General features: G+C 41.3%; 1 protein-coding gene across 6 annotated transcripts in view; it reads right to left on the bottom strand.

The window, feature by feature from the left end:
- LOC140459661 (transcription factor COE2) overlaps positions 1–27,399 on the bottom strand; it is a 265,010-nt gene that overhangs the window by 115,014 nt on the left and 122,597 nt on the right. The window lies entirely within an intron of this gene.

The raw sequence follows: 27,399 nt of genomic DNA, 5'->3' as shown, positions 1-27,399 counted from the left end.
TTCCTGGTTTATCAGGAAAATGCTGTTTTTGAGGTTTGATGCTTAGTGAATGTAGGATGGTTGACTTGGATAAGAATTCTCACGTAGGTTCAAAATTCACTGGTCACTGCAATCACTTTCACGAGCTAACTTATATGATCCACTGTCATTATCTTGGTATTAGTTTTGGATATTATGTGTGATTGAGAGCAGAACATTTAGCCAAATCGGACAGAAAGTCTTGCTTCTAATATTCCTTTGCAAGGATATTTATAAAGTCAGACATGGCTAATTCAAGATGAAAGATTCAATACAATTGGAATTCAGTTACTTGTCTCACTCTCGAATAAAATGAACCTCATATTGAAAAATTGGTGTTTAATGGGCTTGCTGCGCTCTTCATCATCAAGATTGAAAAGAGAAGAAAGAAAGGTTGGGCTGAACCTTGCACTCTTTTGGCTAATTGCAAGTTAAGTTGAATTTTTGGAGGGATTTTTGGCATAAAGGTTGATGAGATTTCTCACCATATCTTACCAAATGCACCTCATTAAATACCTACCCCATCCTGTTGTTGCCCTCATGTTGAGTTCTATCCCCATCTTACTCTGCACCAAACCCAGAATAACTTGACACACATCAGGTACACACTGAAAAACCAGCATCCCTTCCTCCTGCAGCACATTTAAAAAGGCTGCTGAGCATCTGGGCGACCACTGGCATTCCGAAGCTGCCATTCTAAACATGTTGGACAAGGGGAAGATGGGGCTGTGATTCTCTGACAAGGAGTTGAAGGTCCTGGTGGAGGGGCAGAAGAAAAGTGTCCCTCTTCTCTGAGGCAATCTGGTCTGATATCACCACCTGGATTCATTCCAACTCCATGGTGTAATCAAATAGCCATAAGAATGACCTTCTCTGCTCTGTCACGGTAAGTGCTGCACTCTTCTTCCTACCAGCTCACACTCATTATCTCTGCTACTATACACACTTACCACCAGGGCTGATATTCCACTATTGCCTGCACAATCTTATCTCACTTGCTCCCTGCCCCAATGTCCATGCCACTGATCCTGCATGGCCTGTGCGCTGCATACTCATTGACACTTCACCACCTTTCGACCATCTGCACCAGCGCTAACAGCTAGGTCATCCACTTTCACCTCACTCAATTCCTCCTTTTCTCTCAAACCAGAAGAGGGCACCCCACAGTAAGGACTCGGACGGGTGGAAGTGTACCAACATTCAGCTCCTTCGTCTATACAAAAAGAGACCAAAGTCTTCTGAAGGGATGCTGAGACATCAATGTCCTGCCAATCGAGTAAGTACCACTTGTCATTGTACTGCAATTCTCATAGTAGCCCTACGGTCAGTTTCATTCACTGTACATCACTCCTGATGCTCTCTGTGACAATCTCTTTATCTTTTACCTTGCAGGTACTGCAGAAATGCTCTACTTTGAGGAATAGCCAGCCCCACCAGAAGCCAACTCTTCAACCTCTGAAGATCATATGTCCAACATATCTGAGGAAGCATCAGCATGGCAGTCTCCTGCAGCCCCACCAACACAGATACTGACACCTCAGTGGAACATTTGCGTTTGTAATTTGGGGCATAAACTAGTGAGCATCTCATTGCAAGAGCTTCACAATTGATAGGGGAGCAAATGTGCAGGCCACTGTCACCCAGAGAATCGCTGGAGATCTGGCATCTACCCAGCCTCAAGCAGGGGAGGATCCACTGGTATCAGCTATCAGGGACTTGGTCCAATATGGCATAGGAATGATCTGGACCAGCAGACAAGTATGTGAAACACAATGGTCCTTGTTACTCAAACCATATAGCAGTACGAGCTGCTTCCATGGACAGTTTGGTGGCTGCCATAGACAGCCATGTCCGGCACTCTCATGGTTTGCTGGAAAAGTGCACTCTTTCACCCCAACCATTGCCCCTCAGTACCAAACATATGGTAACAGGTAACCTAGCGAGCTCACCAGGTGCCTCTTCTTAACAAAGAGATAGTGTGGTGCCAGCAGGCATCCAACCAGAGGAGGAATCATACAAAGACCTCTCAAAAGTCTCAGAAATCTCCTGTCAGGACATTCCGGTGGCGGCCAGACCCTCCACCTCCACCCTGCCTGTCCTGCACCAAACCTTGGAAGTTCAAGCCGAGGAGAGTCCACTTATCTCTGGCAAGATGTTCCTGAGCATGTCAGGGCCACCCAGATGCATATACCCTCAGGTCCAAAGGGCCCTATGGTTGAGCAAGCTCCTGCCATCACAGCTAAGGAAAAAGGATTACATTGAGACATAGTGGGAGGGAGAGAAGGAAGGAAACCTATAAAGGGCACATGGGTGGCATCAATGTTATTGCACAACGTAACTTCTCATGTATGTCTCAGAACATAAGAACTAGGAACAGGAGTAGGTACTCAATCACTTGTTAATAAAACCATGGCTGATCTCATCTTGACCTCAAGTCTACTTTCTTGCACACTCTCCATAACTTTTCAATGGGCTGTCCTTAAACTGCAATGTCACTGTTTTGGCTGTACAGCTATTTGAGTGTCTGTATACCCCCAATGCAATTGTGCAAATATGATGGTTTTCTTCAGGTTCATGAAGGATGTATCGTGGTTTGATGCCATTGTTGAGAGCCTGCTGCAACATGTGGAAAAAAGAGGAATAAGGCATATATAGGACAACTTTGACCCCATTTGATTTAATTTGATTTGTTATATTGTCACTTGTATCTGAGTACAGTGAAAAGCTTTGTTTGTGCTCAGTACAGGCAGATCATAGGAAGCAAGGACATACAAATCAGAGGGTGAGAAAAACTCGGACAGAGTGAGGCACTCAAGTTACGTCACACAGGACATGAGCGAAATAAGATTGACATTATTTGAAGTCAGAGAGTCCATTCATCAGCTGAATAACAGTAGGGAAGAAGCTGTTCTTGAACTTGTTGGTGCATGTGTTCAAACGTCTGTATCTTCTGCCTGATGGAAGAGGTTGTTGGAGAGCATTACCAGGGTGGGATGGGTCTCTGATGATATTTGCAGCCTCTCCATGGCAATGAGATGTGTAAATGGAGTGCATGGAGAGAAGTTGGCTTACATAGTGGTCTAGGCTGTGCACACAACCTTCTCTAATTTCTTCCGGTCCGGGTTAGAGCAGTTGCCCTACCAGGCCGTTATGCATCCAGATGGTGTGCTTTCTATGGTGCATCTGTAAAAGTTAATAAGCGTCCTGAGGAACATGCTGAATTTCCTGAGCCTCCTGAGGAAGAAGAGGCGTTGTTGTGCCTTCTTGACCGTTGCATGTACATGGGATGTCCAGGACAGGTTATCAGTTAATGTCACTCCAAAGAACTTGATGCTCTTAACCCTGTCAACCTCTGCTCTGTTGATGTAGATTGGGACATGTTCTCCTTTCTTTCTGCAGTTAATGATCAGTTCTTTGGTTTTGCTGACATTGAGAGAGAGGTTGTTATCATTGCACCACATCACTAAGCCCTCTATCTCCTTTCTGTATTCGGACTTACTGTTGTTTGATATCCATCTTACCATGGTGGTCTCCAGCCTGGTCTTTGTATGTGCAATGTTCTTTCTCCTTGAAGCGCCTGAAATTGATGAGTCCTGCAGCCCCTTTCCTCACAGGTAAGAGACTCTTTCCCACCCACTCCAGTTACAGTTGTAGCCATTTTCTAACCTGTTGTGCACTTTTGATTTCCAGCACAATGTTAGAAGACAGTGGGCAGTCTTTGGCTAATGGCTCCCAGCTTTCATTACTACATGTTGCTGTGGTCTCATGAATCTGTGGCCTTGCTTTGTAAATGTGTAAACGATGCAGCGAGATTATCCCGAAGTCACGATGGGCCTTGCAGGACATCTTGCCTGTTTCTGCCACAAATCTTGCCACAGCCCACACATATTGTAAAATAGCACACTGGCTCAGGTGCAGCTACCATCTTTTAAAACATAAGGTTCCTTGAGTCAGTGCTTTCAGGAGAAGAAGTGTGCAAGAATCTTTGAAGCCCGTATGCTCTGGTCGCCTAGTTGGATTTGAGTTTGAAATTACTATGTATTCTGTCAAACTTTACATTTATACACATGGATTGTTCTGACTGGATGAACCAATCGGAGGAAAAATGATCCTTGATCAATACATTCCCGCTGACAGTGCCTCATCGAATATTTGTCAGCTTCATTTAACATAAACTGACTTTTCTCTTCCACCGATACCATATGCAGCTGCAAATTTTGAATTAAAATAAAAAAGTGCATATATTATCATATATTATGCTCCAATCCCTCCATTTAACATGCAAATTTCCCAGAATGTTGCTGCACGCCTTCTGTTGCAAATTAATTTTGCAGAATTATAATTAGACTAATCCTGCATAATTAATAAGCAGCCTCTTATTTATTTGTGAGGGAGCTGAAAGGATCTTTACCCAGCTCTGTAAACTGATAAGTGACTGTTGGAAAAAAAAACAAGAGTGGAAAGCTTACGCTGGTTTCCAGGATGCCACAGGAAAGTGGAATTTATGATTCAAGAACAAAATTATTTGTTTTGTTTGTGCTGAAGGCTTTTAACTTCCACTGAGCTTTGGAAGTGGAGAAACTGTTGACCAAGTCTCAACAATCATAAGACTGGAGTTGTTGCCTTCCATTCCAAGTATTTGATGGCAGTGGAATCTGAAATTATTGCTCACCCAAAATTCTGCATTAACAGATGACACATTCCGGATATCTTTTACTTTATTTGCTTCCTTTTCATACTCCTTGCTCATTCTGCTATTTCTTGCTTTGGTTTCTCGATATTGTCTCCACCAGTCTGCTTTTTAATTCTATATCTATTATCTGCCTTTTTTATTTATCCTTGCCTTCCACTTTCATTCTGTCATTTTTCTTGGTCTCACTTTTAAATTTCTTTGTGCTTTCATCGCTTTCTTGTCTTTGACTTTTCTCATTTTTCTTTGTCTCCCATCTTCCCTCTTGCTTTATTTATTTCCTACTTTTACTTTATTTATTCTTTGATTTTCTTGATCCATTCTTTCTTAAGTCTTCCTCTCCCTTTTCTCTTCTTTTTGTGTTGCCATACTCTTCAAGATAATTGAAGTCATGAAACTTGTCATCTCACAAAATAAAATAGTCCCAAATTCTGCTGCTTCTTTGGTCAACACTGTAGAAAACTGATGATCACTTGCAGGACTGGGAACTCTTTGTGAGGGGAAAAGAAATTCCACTTTTTCACTGTATTCACTTGTATTGACAAGTTTTTTTATTGCAAACTTCATACTAATTAGTGACAGGATTGTTGAGGATAGAGAATGTAACTTCTTTCCGATTTTCAGCAGGTTTGTATTAAGCCCTCCAGGTAAGGGTTGAAAATTGTCCTCGACTTAGTCCATCAAACATTGTTAGATTAAGTGCAGCATGATTTTCAGATGGGTCAACATTCAACATTGATCTGGCACAGCATAATTTTAGGTGCTGTCTCAACATTGTTTCCACAACATGTCTTCTGAGCTCTAATTTCAATAGATTGACTATAAAGCCACAAGAAATAACAGAGGTGGAGACTATTTGGCTCTCGAGCCTGCTCCTCCATTCAATAGTGTCATGGCTTATCTGACACTCCTCATTTCTACTTTCTTGCCCTTTTTCCACAACCCTTAATTCCTCGATTCATCAAGAGTCTGTCTATTGCCTCTTAATGCCCAAGAGGAATTTCTGGCAACATCTTTGTTTCCACATCAATCCAACAAAACTGCTGAGAACACGAGGAGGAACTTTTCATTGCATTCATCCATCTGACCAAAGGATTTGACTCAGTAAATTTCAAGGTTCTGTGGATTGTGTTGGATATCTGAAAAGCAACATTAATATCCTGAAATTGGTTCATATATATGGTATAATTGCAACTGCCTTGAGTGGAAGATGTGAAACTGATGCCTTCAAAACCCAGTATGGGAGTATGCAAGGCTGCATGATAGCCTTCATATTATTTACCATCTCCTTCAATTGGCTCTTCACCTTGTCCGAGATTACTGTCCCCAGGTATCTTATTTGAATGCTAACTCGATAGAATCCTCTTTAAGTTCATTCGTTTCCATGCCAAATCTAAACTGGCAAGCATACCAAGATTTGTGATGTTGCAGATGACTGCAGTATTGTAATTCACTTTGCACCAGATTTGAAAGCCAGTGTCTGTCTCTTCATTCTGCCTGCAAGGAATTCAACCTGGTTTTGAATGCTGCCAAAAGAAATTCAGGCAACGATCCACACCTCACCAGCGAAATATGCCACCATCCATTATGTCAAAGGAGAGATTTAGTCATCTATTGAGTATTTCCTGTACCTTGTCAGCCACCTTTCTGAAAATGCCACCATTAACAGGGAGCTTCAAATCTGGATTAGTTGCACTAGTGACGAGAGTGTGATGCTGGAAAAGCACAGAAGGTCAGGCAGCATCGGATGAGCAGGAGAATCAATGTTTCGGGAATAAACCCTTCATCAGGAAATGCCCAAAACATCGATTCTCCTGCTCCTTGGATACTGCCTGACCTGCTGTGCTTTTCCAGCACCACACTCTCGACTCTGATCTCCAGCAGCTGCAGTCCTCACTTTCTCTCAGTAGCCCAGCCTTCTCTCAGCTGTTGGAGTGAGAGGTTGAAAACAAAGACCTCAGCAAGTCCATAAAAGTTGAGTGCACTGAGCAGTTGTTGTCACCACATTTCAATACCGTGCTGAGACTTAGACTGTTTATCAGCAGCATTTAATAAGACATTCTATCGGTAATGCCTCCCCCACATCCTCTGGTTTCAATGGATGGTCCAGCAAGGAAGAGTTTGTCTCCTTGAAGCCAGCTCCACAACATTCATCCAAAATGCCTGCAAAATTAGATTTGATGGACTGAACATCGGGCCAAAAACATTCTTCCAACTAGGTCTTATTTCCCAACTCTCAAATAGAGTTATAGAGTCAAACAGCATGGAAAGAGACCCTTCAATTCAACTCATCTCCACTGACCAGACATCCCAATCTAACTGAGTCCCATGTGTCAGCAAATAGGCATATCCTTCTAAACACTTTCTATTCAAGTACCCATCAAGATATCTTTTAAATGTTGTAATTGTACCTGCCTTCACCACTTCCTCTGGCAGCTCATTCTATACACAGCCACCCTCTTGCTTGAAAAGTTTACCCCTCAGGTCCTTAATAAATCTTTCCCCTCTCCCTTTAAACCTATGTCATCCAGTTTTGGACTCCCCATCTTGGGAAACAACTTTGGCTATTCACCCTTTCTGTGCCCCTCATGACTTTATAAACCTCTGCAAGGTCACTCTGTGATGCTCCAGGGGAAAATGCCTCAGCCTATTCAGTTTTGCCCGATGGCTCAAACCCTCCAGTCCTGGTAACATTGTTGTAAATCTTTACTTCACCCTCTCAAATTTAACAACATTCTTCCCACAGAAATGACCAATGTCACAAGGAAAAACAAAAAAAAAGCTTTAAAAACACACTGAAGCATTCTGACTTTTGGAGTCATAGAGTCATAGAGATGTACAGCATGGAAACAGACCCTTCGGTCCAACCCATCCATGCCGACCAGATATCCCAACCCAATCTAGTCTCACCTGCCAGCACCCAGCCCATATCGCTCCAAACCCTTCCTATTCATATACCCATCCAAATGCCTCTTAAATGTTGCAATTGTACCAGCCTCCACCACATCTTCTGGCAGCTCATTCCATATACATACCACCCTCTGCGTGAAAAAGTTGCCCTTAGGTCTCTTTTATATCTTTCCCCTCTCACCCTAAACCTATGCCCTCTAGTTCTGGACTCCCCGAACCCAGGGAAAAGACTTTGCCTATTTATCCTATCCATGCCCCTTATAATTTTGTAAACCTCTATAAGGTCACTCCTCAGCCTCGGACGCTCCAGGGAAAATAGTCCCAGCCTGTTCAGCCTCTCCCTGTAGCTTAGATCCTCCAACCCTGGCAACGTCCTTGTAAATCTTTTCTGAACCCTTTCAAGTTTCACAACATCTTTCCGATAGGAAGGAGACCAGAATTGCACGCAATGTTCCAACAGTGGCCTAACCAATGTCCTGTACAGCCGCAACATGGCCTCCCAACTCCTGTACTCAATACTCTGACCAATAAAGGAAAGCATACCAAACGTCTTCTTCACTATCCTATCTACCTGCGACTCCACTTTCAATGAGCTATTAACCTGCACTCCAAGGTCTGTTTGTTCAACAACACTCTCTAGGATCTCACCATTAAGTGTATAAGTCTTGCTAAGATTTGCTTTCCCAAAATGCAGCACCTCACATTTATCTGAATTAAACTCCATCTTCAGCCCATTGACCCACCTGGTCCAGATCCTGTTGTAATCTGAGGTAACTCTTCGCTGTCCACTGCATCTCCAATTTTGGTGTCATCTGCAAAGTTTTATGACATAAAAGAGCTTTCTACCCCTCGTTCAAAACAGTGAGAACCCGTTCATCAATCTGTATCATGTCTTCACAATAAGGCAAAGTAACAGGATAGAAAGAATGTAAAGGAAGCAAAATTGCTGCACTCCAGATTCCAAGTCCTTGTGGAACATGGTGCCCAAAGTTCTGTGCACGAAAAGTAGGCTGTTTAGTCATGTAGAGACCCATGGAAAAACTCATGAGCTTGAATGGATGTCATCCTTAAATTGAAGGACAGTTGAGTAATAATGCATTAATGAAATATGTTCTTATGTTCCACAGATGACCTAATAAGTATAGACAGCTCTGGCCATTAAATTATCTTAGTTCATCAACAAGAAGCAGTGCATCTCCTTTTCTCTTCATCAAACTATCTTACTTGACGTTAAATGCAATGTTTTAGATTCCTCTGACACATAGAAGATGAATTTGGATTTATACAACACCTTTCACAAGCTGAATCCTAACTGTATCATCTCAAAACTCTTAACAGCTCACTAAATACTTTGATTAGTTACTGTTTAATACAAGAAACCTGGCAGATAATTTGCACATAGAAATCTACCAAAAGCTGTGATTTGGTAATCATGTTGGTTTTAGAGGTAAATGTTTGCCAGGACATAAGTGTCAGCCTTGCTATTTCTGTTGACACCTGGAGTCAGACTTGGACCGAGTTCTGTATGAATGGATGAGAATGACTACCCAGAAAAATACTCCCATTGTTGCCATTCTTATAAAGTAGTTGAGAAGTGTGGCGCTGGGAAAACACAGCAGGCCAGGCAGCATCCGAGGAGCAGGAGAATCGCCGTTTTGGGCATTTCCTGATGAAAGGTTTATTCCCGAAACCACTCCCTCCGTGACTCCCTCGTCAGGTCCACACCCCCCACCAACCCAACCTCCACTCCCGGCACCTTCCCCTGCAACCGCAAGAAGTGCAAAACTTGCGCCCACACCTCCCCCCTCACCTCCCTCCAAGGCCCCAGGGGATCCTTCCATATCCGCCACAAATTCACCCGCACCTCCACACACATCGTTTACTGTATCCGCTGCACCCGATGTGGTCTCCTCTACATTGGGGAGACAGGCCGCCGACTTGCGGAACGTTTCAGAGAACACCTCTGGGACACCCGCACCAACCAACCCAACCGCCCCGTGGCTGAACACTTTAATTCCCCCTCCCACTCCGCCAAGGACATGCAGGTCCTTGGCCTCCTCCATTGCCAGACCCTGGCCACACGACGCCTGGAGGAAGAGTGCCTCATCTTCTGCCTAGGAACCCTCCACCCACACGGGATGAATGTAGATTTCTCCAGCTTCCTCATTTCCCCTTCCCCCACCTTATCTCAGTCCCAACCCCCGGATTCAGCACCACCCTCTTGACCTGCAATCTTCTTCCTGACCTCTCCGCGCTCACCCCCTCTCCGGCCTATCACTCTCACCCTCACCTCCTTCCACCTATCGTATTCCCAGCGCCCCTCCCCCAAATTCCCTCCCCCCCACCTTTTATCTCAGCCCGCTTGGCACACCAGCCTCACTCCTGAAGAAGGGCTTATGCCCGAGATGTCGATTCTCCTGCTCCTCGGATACTGCCTGGCCTGCTGTGTTTTTTCAGCACCACACTTCTCAACTCTGGTCTCCAGCATCTGCAGTCCTCACTTTCTCCTAGTCGTTCTTATAAAGTAGCCTAGCTGTTATATTTTCCCTTTCCTCATTGTTCCTGTATCTTGCTTGTTTGGAGTGCAAATCCCAGTCTCCAGAACACCACCAGGGCATCTAGATTAATAGCCTAGCAACAATACTATGAGGCCATCGCTTCCACAAACATGGATACATAACAACTCACCAACTTCTACCTCCTGCACCAATACCTTCCAGTACAGCATTCAAAAATCTTGGAACTAACATTCTTCTTCATTTTCTAAATCAGATTCACTTCCTACATGAATTCTGGGTATTGCTGAAGCCAAATTAAACCTCCCCTTCAAGGTGTGCAGTCTAACTATAACTGGTGTTCACTACTTAACAAGATTGGTTTCCTTTGGTGTCTAGTAGGGTTTGCATTGAGTAAATAAAGTGAAATCCATTTCCAATGGTCAGTGACCAGATGGCACAGGTTGAAGCTAACTGTCAAAGAGCCACAGATGATGTAAGGAACATCTTTTTATCTGCATGCACTGCCTGAATGGACAAAGATTCAAAACAAGCCTTTGAATAAATTCAAATTTGAATGAATGTTTGGAAAAGGGAATTGGATAAATATGTGAAGTGAAATAATTTGCAAGAATGTTAAGAAAGGGTAGAGGAGCATAACTAATTAGATTTCTCTTTGAAACATCTGTTGCTTACTCACTAGATTGGATGGCCTCATTCTCTACAACAACATATACTGATTTCCTGCATGTATTTGAGCAGTTTAGCTTAATTAAGAAATTCAAGAACTTTGGAAAGCTTCTGATCCACGTCTTGATGCAACAATTAATTGACTTTGTCAAATACAGTACCTCCTTGGTTTATTTCTTAAATGCAGTGTGTGTGCAACTGGAATACCTAGAACTGTGTCCCTGTGTTCACTTTTACCGTATGCTAAGCTGTTGAGGTACTAGTCTCAAGTGGCTTCAGGCTTCATTCCAGGGTTTCTCACAAAAAATTTAGCCAGATTTCCACTTGGTGCCCTTTCCCATTCCTACATAGGGTGTCGGCAGACGTCAAGTGAGAACAGGATATGGCTTGACTATTGAGATACAACTAGTGTCCAAACATTCTGCAGACACACATTGTCTACATTGACAAATGGTCACTTGGACATGGTACCTGAAGGACATCTGTCACTCAGTAAGGATTCATCATTATCACAGGAAGAGGAAGAAAATAGGGCGCAGCATCAAAAAGGATATGAATGGAGTAATTTTGAATGCCACAGGTTTAAAAAATGATAAGAAAGAACAACAATTTCATTGTAATATTCATGTTACTACTCTGTCACGTCATGTCCAATTTAACAGAAAGAACAGCATTCCATACAACTGGATGGTGTACCGCTCACTCTTAATAAAGAGTGATGGATGCATTTTATTTTTATTCTGACTCTCCTGCACTCGTTACACTGTATGAAGTCTTTAAGGGAAATATTGTCCAATCTTTCTTTCTCAGACAAGCACTCCTCACGGAGAACTCACCATATTTAATTCATGATCTCCATAAAGCTGACTGGCTGCAGCAACATGGAGACTTCCATCAATTAAGCAATTTTCACACCTATGTAAAAAATCAATCCACTTACTATTGACTGGAATTGAAGTCTTTCACATTATTAAAAAATATGTTTCTTACATGCAGGTTATTGCACTTTCAATGTTTCTGACCCGGTTGGGTTAACGGAGCAAGTGTTATTTCTGATCTTAAAAATATATTTTGTCGTTTTGTAATATTAATCTGTCTGTGTCTTGATCATCTGTGTAAGTCAGTCCAGAGGTGAGAGCCAATGTTCCTGGGGACTGGTGTGAATACATGCTGGTCTTTTCTTTAATTCAATTACATGTCACTATTTTTGATGATTCACAGTGAATAATTGGGTTGGGAGGCCAGAGTGTATTAACTCAAGAAAATATGCAATGAGAAGTATTTTACACAAAAGATTATGCACTAATTGTTGTGTGTTACAGACAGGATAGCGTTTAAACTGGAGCATATTATTTTCAGCATAAAGTGCAGGAACATGTCACACTTCAGACAATAAGAAAATTTAAATATGTTACACTGAATAAAATGCAAGCTCAGTTATATTATACTGAGGATATTCTGCAAATTGGAGTTTGTTACATATAGGATAATGCACAAATTGGAAAATATTCTCATGTTTATGTACAGAATGGTGTGTATTTGTCAGTGCCTTTCCCTTTCCTGTTTCGAAAGATTGTACCTTAAAGGTTTTCTCTCACTGATAAAGCACAACAACCCCAATCTCACTCAAATTGTGAATGACTTTTGACATTAGGACTCATTGGCGAAGCTTTATCTTTGCCTTTTGGGCAAAGTCTTATCAGTCCATAGAATTAGGGTTGAAGGTGGGACTGGGAGCAAATTTTGAAAGTAGTGCCTCTGGTTAGTTCCATCACATTCTCCTTCCTCAATGTGATCGTCATGAAGGTGTGATCAAATCTGTGTTGACTACGCATTGAACAGTAGTGTAACCAATCATGTCTGTTTAGGAACCAAATAAGGACAAGTTGCTGACCCAAATGAATGCACTTTATGTTGAATGGGCACCTCTTGAGGCCAGAACCCAGACAACCTACTGGAGGGCCATTAACACTTATACTTAATCTCCTGATCAAGGAGCGTTTGGATTGGGAAGAATGATGGAAATTGGTCTGAAAGTTTTATGACTGAAGAGTGCCAGAAGCATCACCCATTGTTATGACATCACAATAATTTTGGTCAGAACAGCTTGGGGTCTCGATGAAGTGAGACTGAGCATCTCATCCTCCTCAGAGCCACATTGCCAATATCTATTGATTCAATGCAACCAGCAACTAGTTGTTACTATGCAGTAATCATGTCTTGTTAACCACAAGAGACATTTTCGGTGAGAACAGGAAGTGAACTTTCGCTGCCACACTGGACCAAGCAATCCCTGTTGTTTCCTACGTACAAACAGGATGGTGCAGCAACCTTCATCATGAGCAGTAGCTCATCATAACCTGCCAATATAATTTATCACAGACATGGCCACCAAGAATTCTCTGGAAGAGATTCCCTTTCTCATTGATGGCCTCACAGCTATGGTCATTATTTATTTTTAAATTTCCAGGTGCTTTTCCATTTTGAATCCCCTTTGGAGTTTTCTTCTTGCCTTCTCAACATCAATCTGTCCCATTGAGCAATCTGATTGGGCCTTCCTATTCAGAAACAAGACCACCTTCCTAAATTGAGCAACAAACAGGGAAGTCAGCTCCTAACTGGCTGCCTCCCACAAAATTGTGATTCAGTGTGGACAACCAACATGAGCGAGGCTATGATTTGCTCTTGGTCCTAATGGCAGAAAAGTTTCAAAACTGGTTAGACTCCATTCATTTGGTCAGATTAGTTCAAAGTGTAATCTCCCTTTCAGTTACCACTTTCTAGTATTTAGCCAAAGTTGTCATCACCAGTTCTTAGTTCAGCAACAAAAGGTGATTTGCAGGATCTCTATCAAACAAAATTTGAAAATGAGTTATAGTTAGAGATGCTCAGGCAATGGCGAAAATCTTGGTTGGAGATATAAAGAGTGTCTTAAACATGAGAGAGGATTAGAAAAGTGAAGACATTTTGGTACGGAATTCATGAATTTCAGAGCTTAGAGATTGGGCAACTGGAGATATGTCCTTCCACGATGGATTGATAAAAATCAGGAATGGCCAGGAGCCAGAATTGAAATAACATAGAAACGTTGGAGGATTGTGTGGCTTAAAGATGTGGCAGGGACAGGATGGGCATGACCACAAAGCACTAAAAGTGTAATATTTTAAAATTGAGATTTGCTGAACTGAGAGCATGTTAGCATGAGCACAGGAGTGATGGATAATTGGAACTTTGATGCAAGTGGGAGAAAGTGAGGACTGCAGATGCTGGAGATCAGAGTTGAAAAGTGTGGTGCTGCAAAAGTATAGCAGGTCAGGCAGCATCCGAGGAGCAGGAAAATCGATGTTTCGGGCATAAGCCCTTCACCAGGAGTGGTGGGGGGATGGGGGCTCAGAGATGAATAGGTGGGGGGGCATAGAGCTGGGGGCAAGATCGCTGGGAAGGCCATAAGTAGATGTAGGTAGGGCAGAAGATATGAACAGCAGGTAAGGATGAGCTAAAGTCTTGATGATAGCAAATGAGAAACTGGTCAGCATAGCTTTGTTAAAATCAAGTCTGGAAGTAGCATAGGCCTCGAAAAGATCTTCAGCATCAGATGCACTGATGTCCCTTATCTTGTCTCAGTTTTCTGCTCAATTTCCCCCTTGCTTCTGAAGTAAATGAATCATGCTGGAATATGCCCCCATAGACCTCACTTGTTGGGATGTCAAGTAGTCAAATGAGCCATGATTTTATTGCATGGTACAGCAGGCTTGAAGGACTGAGTGACCTATCCTGCTCTTAATTCCTGTGTGAGTCTGCATGTTTGCAATCCACAAGCTTGTGTTTTTATTCATTCACTCATGAGTTGTGGGTGTCATCGGCTTCTTGAACTGCTGCAGTCCATGTGTTTGGTGGACAAAGCCATTAGGGAGAGAATTCCAGGATTTAGACCCAGTGACAGGGAAAGAATGGCAATGTATTTTCAAGTCAGGATTGTGGGTGGCTTGGGGCGGGGGGGGTAACTTGCAGGTCTTGGTTTTCCCATGTATCTGTTGCCCTTGTCCTATTAGCTGGACATGGTCGTGGGTTTGAAAGATGCTGTGTCAGGATCTTTGGTGAATTTCTACAGTGATCTTGTAGATAGTACACACTGCTGCTGCTGAGCATCAGGAGTGGAGGGAGTGGATATTTGTGGATGTGGTGCCTATTAAGCAGCAGCTTTGTCCTGGATGGTATCAAGTGTTGTTAGAGCTGCACCTATCCAGGCAAGAAGGGAGTCTCCCATCATACTCCTGACTTATGCCTTGTAGATGGTGGACCAGCTTTGGGGAATTAGGAAGTGAGTTACTCCCGATAGTGATCCTAGCTTCTGACCTGCTATTGCAGCCATTATATTTATATGGTGAGTCCATGAGAATTTCTGGTCACTCGTAACCCCAGGATGTTGATAGCGATGGGAACGCCATTTAATATCATGGGAAGTGGTTAGATTGTCTCTTTTTGAAAATAGTCATTACCTATTATTTGTGTGGCATGAATATTACTTTCCACTTTTCAACTGAAGCCTGGATGTTGTCAAGGTCTATTTGAATTTGGACATGGGCTGCTTCAGGATCTGAGAGTCATGAATGGTGAACATTGCGCAATTAACCAACCATTCTTCACAATGAAACTGGTAATGAATATTGCCAGGTTATTTGACCATAGGATCAGCACAGCTGAGTCTTATTATGACTTCATAAAATATCTGTTTTCAGTAAGAGGCATTCAATAGGATTGAGAAAAAACCTACTGAAATTTATCTCACATCTTAGCCCAGGCACAACAGCCGTTCTGGTTCATTAAGCACAGAACAGGGCACCCAATTGGAGGCCTTCACGTTTCTGAAGCCGGGGTACAAATAACTTCAACAGCTATGATTTTGGTGGACCTTTTTCATTGTTTTCAACGTGACTGGCTTCCTGAAATTAAGGCCTTAAGTCATCACCAGACATTTTCAATAATGATGTACTAATCTTTTCCCAGATCTTGCATTCTTACCTTTTTTTGGGGGTTGTGTTGATGGCCTAGTGCTATTATCGACAGACTGTTAATCTGGTGACCCAGCTAAACTTTTGGGTGCCTGTGTTCAAATCCCATGGCAGATGGTGGAATTTGAATTCCTATAAACCTGGGATTAAGAACCTAATGATGACTTTGCATCCATTGTTGATTGTCAGAAAAACACAAATTGTTCACAAATGGTCTTTCGGGAGGGAAACTGCTATCCTTACTTGGTCTGGACTAAATGTGATTCCAGACCTATAGCAATGTAGTTGATTTTGAACTGCCCACTTGGCAATTAGGGATAGTCAATAAATGCTAGCCTGTCCAGCAACATCTTCGTCCCATGAATGAATAAAAAAAAGACAGAGCAAACAATCTCCACTCCAAACCTTTGAGAACTTACATGTTGTGTGGAATAGTAGTTATGCTCCTAAACTACCAATCCAGAGACTTGGTTTAATCCGAAGATATGAGATCAAATTCCACCATAGCAGCTGGAGAACTAATTTAAACAACATAAAAATCTGGAATTAAAAAGCTAGTCTCACTAATGTTATCGTGGAATTACTGATTGTCATAAAAAGCAATCTGGTTCACTCATGAACACTGGGGATTGGAATCTGCTGACTTCCCAGTCTGGCCTACATGTTAAACCAATACTGTTTGTGGATGGTTTATTGAAAAAGGCTGTAATAGTCAGATGGTGATCTGAATACTGTACCTAAAAGAGTTCCTTCTCAACCTGTCTTGTGACATCTACTTTAAATCACGCAATGCTTTATTTTAACAAAGTTTCTTATTGAATTAAAGCAAAAAAACTAACAAGTAAGTTATCTTTTGGCACTTGAGGAACAAAGTGGTGTGATAATCTCTCCTGTCAATACTTCCTTCAATATTGCCCTGATCCCTGGGGTGCTTTCACTGTTTTATTGACAGTGAAGGGCTGAGGTATTCCAACAAAATAAGTATTTTATTGGCCATTGAAGACTGACAGTTTATTACAACAATATACAAGTCTGCAATGTTATTAAACAACACCTTTCAAACATTGCAGCTGGATCCATGACCCCAAATATGTAATGTATTTCCTGTTAAGAAAGTGATATGGAATTGAGGCGTTGAACCTTTTTGGAACTGTTGTGTTATCAGCGTTGCATTGATATTTCATTTCCTCGTCTTTTAAGCCAGAGTGAGTAGCTACTTTGATAGTGAACAAATGAGTGTACCACCCCTGTGGAACTGAGTTATTCAGAGATTAACAAGAACATCTGACTCCTTGAAAATAGTTAAGTGACCAAAAGTGCTTCACTCGATTTTCCACAAAATTTGACACTGAAGAACACAAGGGATGTTTGTGTTGATGACCAAAAGTTTGAACAAAGAGTTAGGCTTAAAGGAGAATCTTAAACAGGAGTAAGCTGGAAAGGCAGAGGGATTTCATGTTGGAATTATCAAGGCCTAGGGAGCTGTGGCAGCAATAACAGTGATGGAATGATTGAATTTGGGGATGTGAAAAGAGTCACATTGGAGGAAATTTCAGCAGCCTGGAGGAGGTTACATAGAGAAGACAAGCCAGCATTTCAGTTCAATCAATGAGCTGAATGCTTGTGTGATACCGATAGGGTAGCAAATATTAACCACATGGCTATGAGTCAAGAAAGGGATAGTATATCTCCAGACCTTTGGTGATATTACATGCAGATGGATGTAATGTGAGGATAGAATTATGCAGAGCAATAGCAAACATGGCAAAGATCTTCACTAATCTGGTGGCACTGAATTGGATATGCGAGAGCTGCAAACAACCATGTGGATCCATACTGTGCAGGAGAAGGCAGAAATGTGTCAGAAAAGAGAAAACAAAGATTGCAATTAATAATTAATACAGATGCATTGCCATGATTTCTCAGTGACTTTGTTACTATTGAGTGATAAGCTTCCAGGATGATAGACGGTGAAATCAAAGACTTTGTTCTTTTATCATCAGAAGCAACCGTAATGTTACCTGCTGATCATTGAGTTGTGGAGATCAAAAGACCCTGGGTGTAAATACAAACATTCATTTTGTTTTTTTTTATTCTCAATAAACTAGACAGACTGCTGACAGGGGTGGTCTTGTGGTGAAAGCGTTAATGTTGTTTTAATCTAGTAACAGTGTTTCTGTCAGCTCTGGGGCAATGGTAATTAAACAATGATGTGGAGCTGGTCACTGGAGATCACTGCCTCCCCATCTGTTGTGAAACACTGGTTAAAAAACTCAAACAATGATAGTGGCAATGTAGAACACCACAACTTTGAGCCATTCATCTCCAGATTTACCATTTGCACATTCTCCCCATGTCTGCGTGGGGTTCATCTGGGTGCTCCGGTTTCCTCCCACATACCAAAGATATGCATGTTAGGTGAATTGGCCGTGCTAAGTTGCCCATTGTGTTCAGAGATGTGTACGTCAGGTGCATTAATCAAGGGTATATGTAGGTTAATATTTTGGGGAAAAACATCTGGGTGGTATACTCTTCGGAGGGTCAGTGTGGACTTGTTGGGCCAAAAGGCCTGTTTCCACACTGCAGGGATTCTATGAATCTTCTATGAATTTGTCATTTCTACCACAATATCCAGTTCAGGGTGCCAGATGGCAGCTTTACCAAAGTGGATGCAGTTTACGGATTGTGACAAATTTTGATAATGGTCATGGTAGCCTGAGCTTGGGATTTTGGTAGGGCATTTGTAAATTGTTCTAATTTATATTTCCTTCATTTTCTCACAGTTGATTATCGCAAACAAAATAGACCTCAATTAATTGTGCACACCTATGTGGTAATAAGCTGTTAGACCACACAATCCCAGAGTTCAATTCTTGCTCTTTGATTATGTTAGATGGTCTCAATGAAATCAACAGCAATAGACGAGTTAAACCTATTGCATATATGGCATAATGGCCTGAGCTAGGATGTCTAGATTCAAGTTCCAGAGGAATGTCATGACATCCCTGAACAGGTTAATTTGAAAATATCTAGAAAAGCTATGATTACCTAAAGTCTTCTTGGTTTCGAGCTGAAACTCAGCCAGGCTGCCCATTCATGATCATTACTTCAGGACTGGAAAATGCCGTGATCTAGTGGTTAGAGACATCTGACTTGGATGTGTTGCTCTCATTCGAAAACAGAATAGTCATGAATAGTTTACACAGTAAATAAAAAGTGGCTGTTTCAAATGTCTGAAAATTTGCTCACAGAGAGCATGGATTGGCAAAAAAACCCAGCGATGACGTGAAGACATTCCTTTTAATGCAGAAAGCAATAAAGGTTTGGAAAGTGCTTCCCACTAAGATTCAGTAGTAAACTTCAAATAGAAATTGTCTGAATACTTGAAGTGAAAAGAAATTAGTTGGATATTGCCCTTCAAGAGATTCAATGTAGACTTTATGGGCTGGGATTTTCTTCTATGTTCCAAAATTCTGGGCTTCTGTTAAAGTTTATTCTCTTTGGTGAGGTTCTTCAGAGCAGCCTGCCACATTAGAAACCTTAGAGACATGGAAAGCATTAAAGTTGCCCAACCTGTTTCTGTCAAAGTAAGCTCCTGCCTTGAAATTTCAGCTCAAAACATGAATTGAACTGATAAACGTGATTCCAACTGTATTGTGTGACAGGCAGTCATATTCTATCACATTGCACTCTGAAAACTGGTGACATACTGACACTTTCCAAATGTAACACATTACAAGCAGCTAGAAAATAGGATGCCAAATAATCAGGTTCAGCTAAGTGTCTTTTTGCTGGCAGGTGGGAGCAGGCAGGGGCTTTGGTGGGATCGACAAATTGCATTCAATGCTCCTGCTCAAAGCATGAAAGGAAGTTGTCGAGAAATGTCTTTCCAAACTGGCATGTACTTGATGAGCCTGTCTGAACTGTGTTGATCTCTGAAGTTCTGCTAGAAAGTTTACACCCACGTATTTATAATCCACAAAGTATCGTAAATTATATTTATACTTGATATTGTGTGTAAAAGAATGTGCTGCATGCCTCTGCAGTGTCAATTGTCTCTGTGCCATTAACATTCTGGACCTCAACAAAGTGAAATTTCTATTCATACATTCTGTGTAGGAAAATTCAGTGAGTTAGTCTCCACTGAAAATAACTGATAATGCTTAATGGGGTAGCATAGAGGGAGTTTCACCCAATACCTGACAAGACCAGGAAATATGAAGCTATGTCATGTGAACTCTCCTCCATAACGGACTTGACCCAGGAAGTGTGGTGCATTGTGAACGGATCTTCACTTATGATTTGAAATAACCTGGAAATTTTGATGGTGTAGTGCTATGATGTATCCAAGTACCACATACATATGTTCGAAGTCTCACACGTGCAAATTAAATGAGTAAAGTTAAATACATGGATGATATGTTTATCCCTCTTCCATGTTCATGAATGCACAGATTAAAGGGTGAACAGAGGGATCAAGTACTTCAGTTATAATTTGAAAATGAGATATTTTCTTTACTCACTTCCTGACTATTATCGACAACAGTGGCTTTACAGCAAAGACAAGGTTGGTAGCTCAGCAACGTTACCATACTTCAAATTATTGGTAGCCTCACACACCAAGGCACTCAGATCTGAAATGAACCATTCTAGAGCACTAATCTCATAATTGAGATGTGGTAGTTCAGCAGGAAGGAGATTTTATCCTGATTAGTCTCTGGCATGTTCGGTATTTCTGACAAAAAAGACACATGCAAGGTTTTCTAAATGTTTACATTTCCCAATGAGAAATGAAGGGTGAACTTTCAATCAGCAATGTTTCTCAATCCCAAAGTTACTTCCAAAATGCAACTACGCAAAAAACAGTGTTGCGTTTGTAGTGACTGGAACAGTGTCAGCCAATTGAACTTCATAGAACCTGAATTCTGTAATTGGGACTGTTAACCTGGTCCAATCAGGGAGTCTGGCTGACATATAGAAACAGGAGCACCAGGGGTTCTGCTCACTATAGGAGCCAGCTCTGAGCTAGCTGGGTCAGTGTCATGAATTGTGCACATGTAAATAAAGGGTGATTTGGTGACGGGATACCAGCCTTTTTGGAGTTATTTCAGCACTAATCTCCATCAATCCTGTCTGAGGCCCCTTTCTTAACCAATGTGTTCTTGTTTTCCCAGATGCATTATATGGTGCTATTGATTTCATCACTTTAATAGTCTTCTCTTTTTTTCCAATGTGTTTTTAACTGTCACACAACAATCAAACACAGATTGTCTGTAAATGCATCATATGTCGCTTGTTCAAGCAGGATGCAAAATGGCTTACCCATAATTACAGTGCAGCCCTGAACAGGTTTGTTCCTAATTGGAGAGTTCTGTTCAAGATGGCATTAAAGCAAATTGACAGTCGTTATAGTGGTATCAAAATGATCATGCTAATTAGCATGAGCTCAGATGAAAAGGGTTTCACTGCATATGCAGACTGGCAGAAAAGTCAACTGAGGATCATTTACAGCAAATGACTAACGTGTGCCTCCACCCCAATGTCAGGACACTGAACAATCAGCTTGCTTGAGCACATGCCCTTGCCAAGATTTCACAAACCAAAAATATATATTAGGGTAAAGCGGAAAGGATACCAAGTACGGGAAAGAAATGACAGAAGGCAGGGACAAGTTTTAACTGATTTAAAGCGAAGGTTTTTGATTAGTAAGGGAATCAAGGATTACAAGGAGATGGCAGAAGAATGAGGTTGAGAAATTTAACAGCCATGATCGAATGGTGGAGCCGGCATGATAGTCCTAACGGACTAATTCCATTCTGATCTTATACCTATCATTTCAAAGTGCAGGGCAGCATCAGGAGTTGATGTGGTGAGAAGTTAATATAATTGGGGAGCTGTAATTAGGTAGTGCTGACCATTTTTATTTATTGCTGAAGAAATCTGCAGATTACTTTGGAACCTAAAGAAACAGAAAACTGTGCGGAAAGTCTGTGTGCTGGGAACAAATTAATCAAGGTGAGTGATATTGTGATAAAAACAGAAAATAATTTGAAATACTCAGCAAGTCCAGCAGCAACAGTGAAGAAAGAAAGAGAATTATCGTTTTAGATTGCAGATAGCTCTTCAGAATTGGGACAAATGAAGAATGAAATAGGTTGATGTAAGTTAAATGAGGGAAGGTAGAAAAGGAAGAAAAGAGAATATTTGTGAGAGGGCAGAAAAAGGCAGATGAGTTAATGCAGCAGAGACAAGCAGAACAGTAAAGGGAAAGATGAAAAAATAAAAGGTGCGTCTAGAGGAGATGTGAATGACAGCAAAATGCACAGTGGCCATCTGAAAGCAAAAAAAAGGTGCTTTCGTTTATTGTGATCAACACCAGGTAAATATGGAAAAGGTGCAATGAGGAGGTGGCATGTATATGTAAAATTATGCTTTGTTATTGAGGAAGAACAGGAGATGGTTATCCAATATTTAGTTGAAGGAGAAAGGTTGCTTGTAGCAATAATCACTTCAGCCACAATATTAAAATCGGAAATCCACAGTCTATTTGAAAGCTTGGAAGATGGTGATGAATGCTGACTGAAAACTGGAATTTAAGTCTTCTACTTAAAATGTCAAATTAACCTGGATACTCTGTAATTCATTCAATATTTTCTTTGCTTTCAAATGTTTGGGATTATTATATTGCATATTCACCAACATATACATGATCTTTTTGCATTTGTAGTTCATCCCACGCAATCCTGCTCAACTTTGTGAGACATTACACACCTTGAATGACATGCTTCAAAGCTCCCTGAATCAATGTTTTTGATTTAGTAAAAATCCTGTTGAATTTAAACTTGGCTGGATATCACCTAATTAAATCACACAGACTGCTTTCACAAACTGCAATGCAATGATGCTTCCTGCAGGATCTAAGGGGATTTTCCCCCTTAAAACGAACACATATTACCTGTTGGATTTGTTTTAATAACAGTGTTCTTATATGAAATAATAGAAACTTAAATAAATCCCTGGATTAGACTATTGGCCTCCTGCAACAGGGGAATTCCATTAGATGGTTCTTTGTTTACCTTGTTTGTTCCTCTGAGATTTGCCACTCGATTGTATCAATAGTCCAGAGCAGATGTCAAAGCCAGGAAGATGCCAACAACAGTGCAGCTATCAGGAGGAGATGGGGGAACAAAGGAAAAGGCATCTGGTGCGTGAAACATTCATGCCCAGGTCATGTCCTGCCAGCTTGCTCTGATCCAACCCCCTTTTATATTCAAGGCTATTGTCTGAATCATACACTTGGATTCGAAAGCTGTCACTCTGGCTTTGAAAGGAAAAGCAAGTTGCTGCATATGTTGACAATTCTATGCTTGGAACATGAAAATTAGGGTAAATAAGATTGTGATCCTATGTGTGCATGAGAAGGTATGAAGATCTAATTTGAGGTCAGCCAGGTGGCAAAGGAAAAGCCCTCTTAACCTCATTAGTGAAGGCACTAGCCAGCCAGTCACTGCCTGAAAGTTGGAAGCAGATGGGAGAGAGATAGAGAGAGATCCTGAAAAAAGGCTGTTCCTGCACCTTCCACCACCTAGGAAAGTAGAAATGGGCAAGCCCAGGCTTAGGGGATAACTAAACTTTGCTTGCAGGGTCACATTCTTACTCCTCCTACTTTGTGCAAAGGAAGCTACGAGATGTAAAATAAAACATTTTTGAGCTTCTTTTGACCCAGATGCTACTTTCTGCAACCTCAATTAAACCAAAATAGCTTCTTTTTCTGTAGACCTCTGGCTGAAATAAAACTAAGGATCGGATAACAATATTAGTGCATCATAATATATTTAAAACTTAAATCAGAAACTGAAGGATGGAGAAGGGTTGAGAAAACAAACATGCTTTGTGTCTGATAGTTTCAGAATTAAAGGTAGCCATTTAGTTTTGTTTATGTGCAGCCTGGGGTATTCTCTTATTACCAGATAACTCAGACCAAACCCAGGCATTGGATGGCACCCAAATACACTGGAATATTTGCAAATCTAGTACATTACTTTAGTCATGCAGGCAATAATCTTGACAAAACGTAGTGTATAACCAAGAAAACATAAACACTAGAGCCTTAAGCCCAGCTTATTAAATGATGCAAGGCACTCAGTTACTGAATTTTGGGAAATACTCAGGAGAGTGACAAAATGATCCAAGTTGTGACATCACCTACGATGTAGAACATTTTCCTAAACTGTACTTGATCCTGTTTTGTTGTGAACATCACTCAGTTTCCTCAAAATGCATAGAAAAATAAAGAAGGACACAAATGGCTGTTAATTCTCAAAGTTCGGAGAATATTCTGCTTCAACCAAAACAGATCAACATCTATCAAGTTCACTAGCATCTTTTATGGAAAGAAATCTGCTGCCCTTACTCAGTCTGGCCAATATGTAACTCTAGATCCCACAAGGAATTATTTTCCAAAATGGCCAGTGAGCCAGTCAGTTAAAGGCAATTTGGTACATAAATGCAAGCCTTGCCAGTGCCTTTCATATCCCAGAATAAAAAATGGTTCCACTTTCAATCTGTGTGGAGTTTGCTTATTTTCATGGGGCTGCAGAAAATATGATAATATTACTCTTCCCTTCACCTGCCCAGGGAGAGAGAAAAGTTCATGCAAATATCAGGTAATGATCATGCTGTCAAGTATGTGTTTGTGCATGTACAAGAGGGGGGAGACTGTTAGTTTGAAACAGCATGACATGGAGCTCTCCCAAAAACAACAACTTTCATTTATATAATTCCTTCGAAGTAAATATCCCAAAACACTTCACAGGAGCATTAACACACAGAATTTGATGGCACATCACAGAAGAATACCCACAGACCTGTGACCAAAAGCTTGGTAAAAGAGGTCAGTTTTAAGGCCTATCTGCAAAGAGAAGTTTCTTGCTTAGAGAGGGAATTTGAGGGCTTAAGGCCTATGGTTGAATTCTTGAATTAAATAGTCTGCTTTAGCTCACTGACTGGGCTGGCTGCAGAACAACCAACTGATTGATGCCCCAATGCTGAAAGGTCCCAATGGAAACTGCAGAAATCAGCACCCATGGAAAGGTAGGGATAAAAAATGTTTTGGAAACTGCAAGTTGGTTCACTTTCAAAATGGCAATGCCGTACATTACAAATAATTAGAGAGGCCAAATGATCACAAGTATATTTCATTTACACAAATATGATTGTATATTTCATTTTGATGCAGGACACTTATCTGTCAGCCATTATGACAGCAAGTAAAATAAAAATGATCTCCAAATATAACAAATATATATTCTTCCTACTGTGTGTCACATTGTGAAATATTATGAAGCAATTAGCCTTTGGTAATAATTATATTACATTGTCTCGAGTTGAGGATATTGCTGAGCATCATATTACAGTAATAATAACAACACTATTTAAATGCAGTATGTCGTAAAAGTGTCACAGGGAGCTTCAATGGCATAGTTACCAAAAAAATTTACTCGGAATCACAAAATGACATATGGGTGACCAGAGCATGATCAAAGGAGTAGCTTTAAAGTCATACAATTTCCCTACTTTGCATAACACTGAACAAGGCTAAAGTAGTTCACTCCATATCTCCAAAGTTATTCAGGATCTATCAGAGTTACAGAAAGGACTAGCAAAATACTTGAGGGAAGAAACAAGGAAAGTAGAACAAATTGTTGCACATCTTCACTCTCCATTCACCCTAACCCATAACAACAGCTTTAATTATTTAGCATATTTAAAGAAACAAAATGTTCAAAGGTGCTTTACTGGAACGTGATCAGAAATTGAAATGGGTTCACTGGGGTAAATAGGTGGCATGGTGGCTCAGTGGTTAGCACTGCTGCCTCACGGCACCAGAGATCCCCTTTCGATTCCCGCCTCAGTCGACTGTCTGTGTGGAGTTTGCACATTCTCCCTGTGTCTGCTTGGGTTTCCTCAGGGTGCTCCAGTTTCCTCCCCCAATCCAAAGATGTGCGGGTCAGGTGAATTGGCCATGCTAAATTGCCCATAGTGATAGGTGCATTAGTCAGGGTAACTATAAGCTAGCGAATGGGTCTGGGTGGGTTACTCTTCAGAGGGTCAGTGTGGACTTGTTAGGCTGAAAGGCCTGTTGACATACTGTAGAGAATCTAACCTAACCTAAATTTATCCCAGCTGAGAAAAGCCCACTTGTACAGTTGAATTTTCTTTTTAATTTTGGAAGTTACCCCTTGATCCACCTCCTCTCTACCTTCCAATCTCCCAAAATATTTTCAGGCCCATGTACAATACGTGCATGAGACACTTTTACTCAGCTCTCTGCCAGTATTACTGTGAAAGGCAGACTTTTGGGGAGATAGAAAGAAGAGCCTCAGTAGATCAGCTCCATAAGAGTTTAACATCTTCTCTGTGACTCTACGTAAAGTGGGATGAAGTCACAGAGATGTACAGCAGAAACAGACCGTTCAGTGCAACTCGTCCATGCCGACCAGCTATCCTCAATTAATCCAGTCCTATTTGCCAGCACTTGGCCAATATCCCTCTAAACCCTGTTCATAACCCCATCCAGATGCCTTTTAAATGTTGTAATTGTACCAGCCTCTACCACTTGCCCTGGCAGCTCATTCCAGACACTCATCACTCTTTGTGTGAAAAAGTTGCCCCTGAGGTCCCTTTTAAATTTTTCCCCTCTCACCGGAAACATATGCCCTTCTACTTCTGGACTCCCCCATCCAAGACCTATCCATGCCCCTCATGATTTTTATAAACCTCTATTAGGTCACCCCTCAGCCTCCGACGCTCCAAGGAAAACCATCCCCGCCTATTCAGCCTCTCCATATAGTTCAAATCCTCCAACCCTGGCAACATCCTTGTAATTCTTTTCTGAACCCTTCAAGTTTCACAACATCCTTCCTCCAGATGAATCAGCTATGCTCTTCCCAAAAGCAGAGTCACCATTTCCTGCCTCAACCTTTCAGGGTCAAATGTTAAATTTAAATTCTGAGCACCACAGCAAAGCAAGGCCATCAGGAATAATGACTGCCCTGCTCATTCACTTGCTTTTACCTTCAGATTGCCTTTAAATTGGGTGAAAACCTATCCCCGGAATCTGATATTCAATCAATAAAAATCCCTTTAAAAATTCCCACTCCGTGTTCCAAAATAGGTGTTTGAAGATTTGAAATGGCTTTAAACTGAAACAAAAAGAAAAATTAGAACTGGACATCTGATTTATAGAGTGAAGTGATCCAAAGTATCAGATCTAAACTTTGTAGTCTTGGCAATCCAGTCGTGACTGCTGGTGAACAATTAAACAACTCACTGGAGGGGAAGGCTCCACAACTATCCCCATCCTCATTGTTGGAAGAGACCAACATATCAGTGCAAATGATCAGGCTGAAAAGTTTACAGCAAAATTCAGCCAGAGGTACCAAGTGGACGATCCATCTTGGCCTCCTCCAGTAGTCCCGAGCATTACAGATACCAGTCTTTAGCCAATTCAGTTCATGTTCCATAATATCAATAAATAATTGGATTGTACAGAAGTATAAGGATATGGGCCCTGACAACATTC

Source organism: Chiloscyllium punctatum, chromosome 35 (genome assembly GCF_047496795.1).
Source record: "Chiloscyllium punctatum isolate Juve2018m chromosome 35, sChiPun1.3, whole genome shotgun sequence".
In the NCBI taxonomy this organism is placed as follows: Eukaryota; Metazoa; Chordata; class Chondrichthyes; order Orectolobiformes; family Hemiscylliidae; genus Chiloscyllium; species Chiloscyllium punctatum.
This window is presented reverse-complemented; position numbering and strand designations above follow the sequence as displayed.